Genomic DNA, 10,479 nt, shown 5'->3' on the forward strand with positions numbered 1-10,479 from the left:
CTGGCCCTTTCAATACAGTTCCTCATGTTGTGACCCAACCATAAAATTATTTTCGTTGCTACTTCATAACTGTAATGTTGCTACTGTTATGAATCGTGATGTAAATATCTGATCTGCAAGATGGTCTTAGGTGACCCCTGTGAAAGGGTCATTCGACAGCCAAAAGGGTTGCGACCCACAGGTTGAGAACCGCTGCCTACAGTCTTGCAATTCAGAGTATTGAACCCATACCAACAACACCTGGGAATGTGTTAGAACTAGATAATCTCACAACTCAATCCAGACCTATTAGAGTCTGCAGTTTAACAAGATCCCCAAGTATGCAAATTGAGGTTTGAGAAACACTGCTCCACAACATCCATTAATCTAAACCAAACAAAATCACTAACCTGTAGCACAACCCATAGTCCCATTAAGAAGAATTCAATATTTCATTAATATTTTTGCATCCAAAGCAATCCCTTTGCTCATATTTTTAACTCTACTAGATATACCTTATTTCCTTCCTGCCTACTGTCTAAGTCCCATCCATTCTTGAAGGTCCAGTGAAAAGTCCCATCTCACCCACCAAACTAAGACCATTGAAGTCACACTAACCTTGCTGAATACTCTTGCATTTAGGTCAACACCACTTTATTCTTATTTATTGTTCATTCCTTATTAATGAGTAATCATTTTCTGAATGCTTGCAATTGTTTACCAGGCCCTGTTGCACTGTCCAGATGCAAACAGAAATCAGACTTTCCCTGCCCTCATTAAGCTCTCAATCAGAGCAATAATAGTTCAGGAAAGAACCTTAAGTTCCACAGGCAACAAGTGCAAGTGGGTAGACGGAGGAGTGCAGGACCATATAGGATAAAGCTACATGATTTGTGTTTTGGTGATATTAAAACTACTTAAATAAAAGAAGTTACTTTAAAATATATTAAGACTCTTGTGGCATGAAATAGATTAGACATTTCAATTGTTAAAGACAAGACTAACACAAGAGATATTGTGCTTTAATTTTTTCATGTCCATTTCACAATCATTTAGAGTTAGACCATTGTGTTTTTTACAGACCAGCAATGGCTTTCTTCATGCATTCAACAAATACCAGAATGTTAAAAGAGCTCTTCTTTGTCTTTTTCTACCTCCTTAAGTTTAGACATGGTAGGCACTGAGTAAATACTTGTTGATTGAAGACAGCCTTTGATCTGAAGTTGGGGACTAGGTTTACACACGTGGAACAACCATTGCACAAATGCAGCCCTTTCCCCCTACTGCTGCTATTCATGACATGAGGAAACGTTCATGAATTTGCAAAGACATTTCAGTTTACTAGTAGTGTCATTTGGATCAAAAAGTTCCTTCAGGGTGCCATGGGGGTTTCTGTAGCTAATGTTTGTGCTCACCAGAGACTGTTGGAGCACAGCCAACCAAATGGAATTGGCTAGTAAAAGCTTTTGTGGGTAGCATTTTGGAAACAAGTTTTAAGACCATTTGCCAGCAAAATCTCAGCAGGTGGAATTTAAAACAACATAAGTTAATGTAAAGGTTTGACCTAGAGGGGCAGGGGAGATAAAACACTTAATGAAGTGTGTAACCTTCTATCATCTTTGAAAGTAAAAGTAAAAGTTAGTTTTTCTTGTTATTGCAAAACCAGTAATCAGTTGTTTAGATAGAAACAGAAGTTTCTGGTAGACAGGCGTTCTTCAAAAGGTCTCATGCTCCAAACAGCACTGGAGTACATTAAGGTTAGATATTATGCAAGACCTTTTTGAGCCCGTTGGCCCTTTCCTTGTGATTAGTGAGCGATATCACACCCGGAAACTTCAAAACCAAGCAAAGTAAAAAGACTACTTCCAACTTACGGAGACTAGAACTACACAGGATCCAGTGTCACACAAAAAGTGTACATTACTTTGACCAAATAATAAGTAATTTCCTCATATATACTTCAAATTGGTTACAACTTTGCTTTTTTTTTTTTACATACTTATTTTTGTATTGATTTCAGAGAGGAAGGGAGAGGAAGAGATAGAAACATCAATGATGAGAGAGAATCATTGATTGGTTGCCTCCTGCATGTCCCCTACCGGGGATTAAGCCCACAACCTGGGCATGTGCCCTGACTGGGAGTCAAGCCTTGACCTCCTGGTTCATAGGTCGACACCTAACCACTGAGCAACACAGGCCAGGCAGTTACCACTTTCCTTTATCTTACTCAGCCATCTTGCTGAAGATGAGCATTCCCACATGATGTGCAATTTTCTCTTCAACTTTTAATGTCTCTGGGTACAGAAGAAAAACTCTGGATCCTTAATTGAGTAATTAATATTTATTAAGTGAATATACAGTTTGAAGATAGTGCCAAAATCTTCCTTTCATCGAGAGAACCAGTCTGACCGACGCAGTGGTGCAGCACCCAGCTTTAGGTAGAAGAGCCAAGTCAGGACTGAAAGGGGAACTCATTCTTCTCCTCTAGTCACTCCCTGGCATCTACTGAGGTTCTTGAAAGAATGCCAATTAGGAACTATTTACATGTTCCCTTGGAGGTTTTAGATAACTCTTCACTAAGAACTGTTTGGTTTTCTCATTTAGACCGTTTCTCCAGAGTAGGATTTGCAAACTTGCTGCTGAATATGCTGTTTGCCGATCATGGCTAGGTTTCCGTACTGACATAAAATACTGGTACTTGAAAAAATTCATTAAAGAAGTGACTCATCTTAACTCCCAGATCTAAATTTGAGGAGTGGTTCTACTATATTTTCTATAATGTTGTCCCAGAATTCAAGCAGAAGGAAATAAAGAGTTCAGATGCAAATAGTTCATGGAATATGCCCAGACAAGGAACTTGCTGCTTCATACTTTGTGCCATTAAGAATTTCGAATTATTTTAAGTTTTTCTTTATATAGAAATCCACTTATCTGGATTTCTACCATCCATCTCAGTTTTCTAAAACACTGGTCTCCTTTACATAAGAATATTCCTAAAGTTATATGGCTTCCAAACTTAATCATTAACAAGAAATTAGCTTTTTAATAACCACATTTTGAGCATAGTCTGCTAATATTCGGCCCAATTAAAATTTAAAAATACATAAGACCTGTATTGTAAATAATCTTATTTATATTTGGTTAAATTTTGATTAAATGCTCTATTTAGTCATAGATAGATAGATATAGATATAGATATAGATATAAATATAGATATAGATATAGATATACACACACATACGTACATACATATGTGTATATATGTATGTATATATATATGATGTAACTTTATGCAGATCCAGCCACAGAAAACATCTTTTAGGCTGCCTACATTAATGAAAATTTTATTAAACACTACCAAATGTTGATTGAAAAAACATGCTAAAATATTACTGTCAGCCACTGGTGTACAATTTCTTACCAGAGAACTATACAACTTCAGAATAAAATGTTTATGGCCTAAAACCATATTTTAGCAGCCACTAAAATTGTTAGGAAGATCTTAGATCTCTGCTTCTTAATTATAGTTTAAAATTTATTACATAGGATCAAATTAAAATATAGTTACTATTTGTAAAACTCCAAACATTTATGAAAATATCATTTGCTAACACTTTAAATCAGACTCAAAACCAGAAAATATTTCTTTTATGCCTACTAAAGTTTCTCTAGTCTTTTGCAAAATGCTAAAGTGATCATTTGTCCAACAATGCAGATGGTTAATATTCACCCAGGTGATATCAACAATTTAATGTATCATGCCTTTACTTCTCATTAAAATTATATTATTGAGGCTTGACCAAATGATTTTCATGCTTGGCCCTCCATTTAAGTTTGATACTCTATAGTAGTCCTCCTAAATCAGGTTTCCCCCTGTCTTCAGTTATTATCCTTCTTTCTCTTACCCACTTTCAAGAAATAGAAAAGGCCTCTTCTATGTATCAATCCGAAGTATGTTCAGATAAAAGGGAAATAACTCAGTAGTCTTGTTGGGGGTTGATATTTGAATATTAGAAGTTGTTTCCTTTACTCGTTGGTTTGCCTATGCCTATTGAGGTCAGGTGACCCATGGTAGTGACTTATTGGAGTGCATTTTGAATTGTTAGAAAACTTCTAATAGAGTAAAGGTGGCAAATTTATCAAAAGAAAAAAAATGAAGTAGGAAATTCCAAATGCATACTGTATTCTTATCAAGTCTTATACTTGCCCAACAGCTACAAGCCTCTCTGAAAATATTTGTATGTGTGGGTGGAGGCAAGTTGCCCAATAAATTGTAAGAAGTGTTATCAGATTCATCAGGACTTGGTTGTAAATTTGACTACAGTTTTGGCTCATAACGAAACGAGGAGGAAATATCTGATTAAAGCGTGCATTGCTGCTGAGGCAACTAATGTTGCCATAGCAATTGAAATGAAATGTGCAAGAAGATAATTAAATCTAACCCCTTTCATAGTTCTGTAAGTCAATGCACTGCCAATAGGAAAAGTTGTCTACAGTAGTAAGATAAAGCACATTCCTCGTGGAAAGTCTATTTACTAGAGTTTTGTTGTACCCTTTCTAAATACATTGCTTTAGGTGTCTAATTTGAATGTTCTCCTTTAATAATCAACTACAGTTTTGACCTTGGATGCAGCTGCCTAGAATTTTCTGCTGGATTATTTGTATCATGGGAGTAGACATCTATAAAAAAAATCCGATTTTTCCCTCTAGTTCTTAAAAAAGTGTACTAAAGCCAAAGCTGTCATATTTGAGGTTGGAATTCAGTAATATCTAGAACGTGCTGCCCTCTTCAGGAGCTAGTGTTTAAAATACTTTGATAAATATTTAATCCATTTAGAAATTATAAATATGAGTTATAATATCAAAAATTGTATTAGTAATTCATTAGGAATAAAAACCACATGCAACAAAGTATGTCTACGTTTAAACTTTTTCCATTAAATATATTTCATTAAAAATCAATAAGTAAAAATTTTGAAATAAATTAATATTTTTATTTACTATGAAAAATAGTTTCCTTAAAAGAAACTGCATTTGTGGGGAGAATCCTAAATTATTACAACTTCCAAACTTCCATATTTACTATCCAAATGTTTCTAAAAGAGTAAAATATCTAAAAAATAAGATATTCTCTATGTGAAAATCTTAAGATACACTTTAAATCATAATTTTATTCTCCAGCAAAAAGTCAGTAGATTTGTGAACATAATATTTATACTTTGAAATTTTAGCCAGTTGTCATTTACAGAGGTATTACCTTTCCTGGAAATAATGGTTTCAAATTACAATAACACACTATAATTTTTATTCAAAATACTTCACTTGTAATATTGAAAGATCTGAAACATCATCATCCAAAAATTCAAGCAAATTCCTTTTCTGCTTATGTTACCTATTAAAATTTCTTTAGCCATCATCTCATTTTAGCAGAAGGAGATGAATTCAGAATGTGTTTTCTAAATTAAGTTTAGGATACTTAAAAACATACAGAAAATGACTGACACTTACTAACATTAATTATCAGGATGTAAGAAAAGATTATTTTCTTACACTCTGACATATTCCTTTATATTAGAGATTTTGAGCTTATTTTGTACTAATAAAAATGTGAAAGTAAATATAAAATTTAAAAAATGATAACAAATACCATTTCAAAATACAATTTTTTTCTAATTTTTATCATGTGATGCAATTAAAACCCTGTTTATAATAAAAAGAAAATCATAAGAAAGTGGATGGTTCTTTATCATTTATTCAGTGGGGAAAATGAAGAGCTTGCATTCCTAATTTTGTTTCTCAGCTTTTAAATCAGACTTTTAGTTCAAGATTCCAAACAGAAAATTTACTTACATATAAATGATAAAATGGTCATTATGTTGACTTTAGGAAAGTAAACGGCCCCTCAATTTTCCCTCAATTTAGGCACTATACAGTTGATCCATGTCTATCAAATGTAAAATTCTACAGAGCCAAAGGGGAGAAGGAAAACACACACACACACACACACACACACACACACACACCCATAAAACACCTGATGACAATATTCTCTTGAGCCTATAAGATTTGTTTTGTGGAAAATAAAATGTTTTATTCTTGACTTTGAAAGTACTTATCACAACAATTGCTTAATCCTAAAGTAGCTCTGTCCAAAGGCATATAATACAGATTCAAGAATTCTTACAACACTAAATTGTGTTTTCTGCAATAGATTTACTTCATTTTTGTTTTGTTTCTGATGCATTACATTTGGCAGTTAGGATTCCTGTGAATGGGGTTATAATGCATAATATTTTCTTTGCTTTCCAGGGAATTTATGGCACAATGATAAATTTCATCTTTCCCAGAATGGTGAGTAAAAAGCTCTTTCTACATTTGATAGTACTGAACACAAATGAGAAAAAGTGAATTATTATAGTAAAAGTGAAATATCATTGTTAAATGTGTTGAATGATCTGATAATTATAAGGTAGCTTATACTCTTGAAGTAAATAGATGTTACATTCAAATTCTATAAACAGTTCAAAATTCTCACTAAGCATGCTAGAGGCTCTTCAAAGGGAATATGAGTTTTTGCTTTCTCTGGAGGATTGCAGTTGAACATAGTGTAGTTCATATTTTGTTATCTGGAATAAGTTATTTAAAAATATCACAGATATAGAAATAAATGTGGTTTACATTCTGTGAGCAGAAAGAAAAAGCATTTCAGTGGTACAAATTGAGAATGAGTGAGTGAATATGAATTCTTTGGAATTTATAATGTTACATAAAAATTGATTGTCATTTATATTTGACTGGGACTTTGCAGCATCTGTGAATTTTAAAAGTATTTGTTTTTCTAAGAACATATATCATAACTTCTAGGCAAATTAGTTACTGTATGATTTTGTCTAAACACATAGTTTTGTTGTCTTTATGCTTTATTACTTTAAAAGGTAATGTTTAATTTTAGTCTCTAACTGTAATCTCTTTACAATCCAAATAACAATAAAATTAATCTTATTGAATGGAAAAAGTCAATATAAAATGGTATTGCTCAGCAAGTTGTCCCCTCTGAAGTTTTCCTCCAAGTGGTTCTTAGATATTCCATATAAAAGAAGGAATTTCTCACTGTAGAAAAAAAAATCACTTTGAAATAAATCAATCATCAAAAAGTACTATGTTAACTAAAAATAGTAGGGCACAAAATACAGACATTATATGTTGTGTGCCTGTGTGCTTGTGTATTGAGGGGAGAGAATATTGGGATCATATTGTAGGCTTAGAAAAAAAGATTCACAAAATCACACAAAACAGCAGGAAAATGGGTAGTTTAATTTTCTTCATTCCTTCTTCATTCTGAATTTCCTAGATTAAATATGTATCAGGCTTATAATAAAAACAGGAGCACTTTTTGAGAAATATGCTATTTGAAACTGTACCAATTTCATAATAAAAATAATCTTATACCATTAAAAAAACACTACCTAATCCCAGGAGAAACTAAAAATCTATGTATATAAAAGCCTAAGTGACTGTTATGACTGGTAAACTGAACAACTGGTAGACCGGTTGCTGTGACGTTCACTGGCCACCAGGGGGAAGATGCTCAACGCAGGAGCTGCCCCCTGGTGGTCAGTGCACTCCCACAGCCAACCTCCCACAGTCTCTCCTCCCAGCCAGCCAGCCCTGATCGGCCCCAATTGTCAGAATGGCCAAGGGACCACCCCACCTGTGGATGAATTTGTACACCAGGTCTCTAGTACAAAATAAAAATTAATTAACCCTAGCTGGTTTGGCTCAATAGATAGAACATTGACCTGTGGACCAAAGGTTCGATACTGGTCCAGGGCACCTACCTTGATCACAGGCTCCTCCCCGGCCAGGGCCCTGATTGGGGTGCAGGCAGGAAGAAACCAAATTTCTCTCAATATTTCTCTTTCCTTCTGTCTTCCATTCTCTCTAAAAATCAATGGAAAAATATCCTGGTGTGAGGATTAAAATAAAAATTAATTTGATAAAAAATAAAATATTTAAAGTGAGGGTAAAGCTATTTGATTAATTTTACCCCAATACAAAAGTGCAGCTTGGATTTAAGCGTATGTGTGAAAAAGTAAAGGTTTAAAAACTAAAATAAAAAGATCTGAAACTTCACATTGGTTTTCAGTACATAAGAATTTGTTATTTTATGAACTTTTTTCAGAAGAACAAAAGGTCTGGCCAGAAAAGGCTAAAATATGAAAGTAAAACTTTAAAAATAAATTCACACATCAGGAATCAAACCCGTGACCTTCAATGCACAGGCCGATTAGTGGAAGGGAGGGATGAGGGGAGAGAGAGGGAGAGAGAGAGAGAGAGAGAGAGAGAGAGAGAGAGAGAGAGAGAGAGAGAAATATCAATGTGAGAGAGACACGTTGATGGGTTGCCTCCTGCACATACCCCAACCCCAACTGGGGCCAGGGATAGAACCTGAAACCGAGGTTCTTGCCCTTGACTAGGAATCAAACTGGTGACCTTCAGTGCACAGGCGAATGCTCTAACCACTGAGACAACTGGCCAGGGACACCTTTCTATAGTTGATAGTACTGAACACACATGAGAAAACGTGTATTGTTATAATAAAAATGGAGTAAATACTATTCACATTAATGCTTCCCAAATCTTCACTTCCAGAACTGGTTTTGTGATTGTCTACTTCACAAACTAAAAAAAGATACTACAAAAGCTTAGAGCATTGAAAAGTTAAAGTCTTTGTGTACCCATTCTCCACTGGTAAAAATTGAGGGACTAAAGACCAGTTGTACGAGTTTGAGTAAGATATTCCATATACTTGGGTTTAAAATTCCTTCTGTGTTAAATCAGGCAGTTATACTGGAAGATTTTTTATAAAATCTAAATTCCTTTCTAGCCCTAGAATTTTGCAATAAAATGGATATATCTTTAAACTTATTACACAGAGAATAAGATAATACTGCGAGATTTGGAGTTATAAGAATGAGAAAGGTCTTAATGAATAAAAGGGTAAATTTCATTCACTTTCAAAATTCACTTTATTGAAAGTCCCATCCAAATTATATTGTGTAAGAGTGGGATTCTGCATTGTGTATTTTGATAATATTCTTTTCATATTATTATTTTTAAAATGTACCTTAAAATTTAACCTGAATTTTCTCACTTTGCTTTGAATGAGATAACACTGTATATTATGTATGAAAGGAAATCTAGCATTAGTCTTTTCTAAGAGTGAGGAACCCAATTCCTACATGTATTTGTATATACAAATGTATATTTTAAAAATTTTATGCTGCCAAGATGCTAATATGCTACCCTGGAGAATCAAAATTCATAATTTTATTTTGTATCCATTCTATACCACCATTAGTACAACTAACATAACATAGCATTTTATGAGACTGACGCGCTGCCTGTTGCGCTAAGAGGGCGCTGACATAGCATTTTAGAAAGCATATTAACAAAATTAACCTCCTGTCCATAACCAGTGCAAGATCAGTATGATAAATTATTGGATAAATAAAACATCTGTCTATTCAAACTCTGCCTTTTTGATTTGCAAGTGTGCAAATTTATGCACACAGACATTCTGGATTACTATATGAATGGAATTGAAATGTAGATACATATTTTGTAGTCATATATCTATTAAAGCTAAACTTTAAAACAATAAATTTTAAGCATTACCAAGTTTTTAAAAATAGATTGGTGATAAATGTCAACTATTTAAATAAAACAATTTTCTCAATATAATTAATCTGCATTTCAACAAAATAGATATTTCCTCTCATTCCCAATTCTGGCTGTATTTAATGAGCAAGGATTGAATGCATAGCTCTGTGAATAGTCACAACATCTAGTCTTCAATCAACAATCTATCCTATCTAATAAAAGAGAAACATGGTAATTGGCATACAACCGCTACCCTTCCCATTGGCTAATCAGTGAGATATGCATATTAACTGCCAGCCAAGATGGAGGCTGGCGGCCAGGCAGCTTGAAACTAACATGAGGCTTGCTTGCTTCAGTGAAGGAGGAAACCAACGTTCCCTGCCTGCCTTGCCAGCCTCTGCACCTGCAGTTTAAGAAATATTGTAACAAATATAGAAGCTAAACAAAACCCCAGAAACCTGCTTTCAGCGTGCCCGGGATCTCAGAGCTGGAGTTGATACAGAGTTTCGATTATAGAACCTAAACAAACCAGATACCTACTTACAGCAGCTGAGGCCTCAGAGCTGGAGCCAGAGCTAAAGCTGGCCCAGAATAAAAAAGAACAAAGAAAAAAAGGAGCAGTTGGGAGCTTCAGTCCCGGCCTGAAAACAGCCCTCAGCCCCTCACCCAGACTGGCCAGGCACCCCCGTGGGGACCCCCACCCTGATCCAGGACACCCTTCAGGGCCAGCTAGCCTCCACCCATGCACCAGGCCTCTACCCTATATAGTAAAAGGGTAATATGCCTCCCAGCACGGGGATCAGCAGAGCCACGAGGACTCCTGGCTCCTGGAGCACC

General features: G+C 34.9%; 1 protein-coding gene across 1 annotated transcript in view; it reads left to right on the plus strand.

Moving 5' to 3' along the window:
• ADGRL2 (adhesion G protein-coupled receptor L2) overlaps positions 1-10,479 on the plus strand; it is a 277,155-nt gene that overhangs the window by 49,890 nt on the left and 216,786 nt on the right. Inside the window, exon 2 of the mRNA XM_015572119.1 lies at positions 6,289-6,330. The gene's annotated coding sequence lies outside the window, so the exon portion shown is untranslated. The remainder of the gene's footprint in view (positions 1-6,288; positions 6,331-10,479) is intronic.

Source organism: Myotis davidii, unplaced genomic scaffold (genome assembly GCF_000327345.1).
Source record: "Myotis davidii unplaced genomic scaffold, ASM32734v1 scaffold162, whole genome shotgun sequence".
NCBI lineage: Eukaryota > Metazoa > Chordata > Mammalia > Chiroptera > Vespertilionidae > Myotis > Myotis davidii.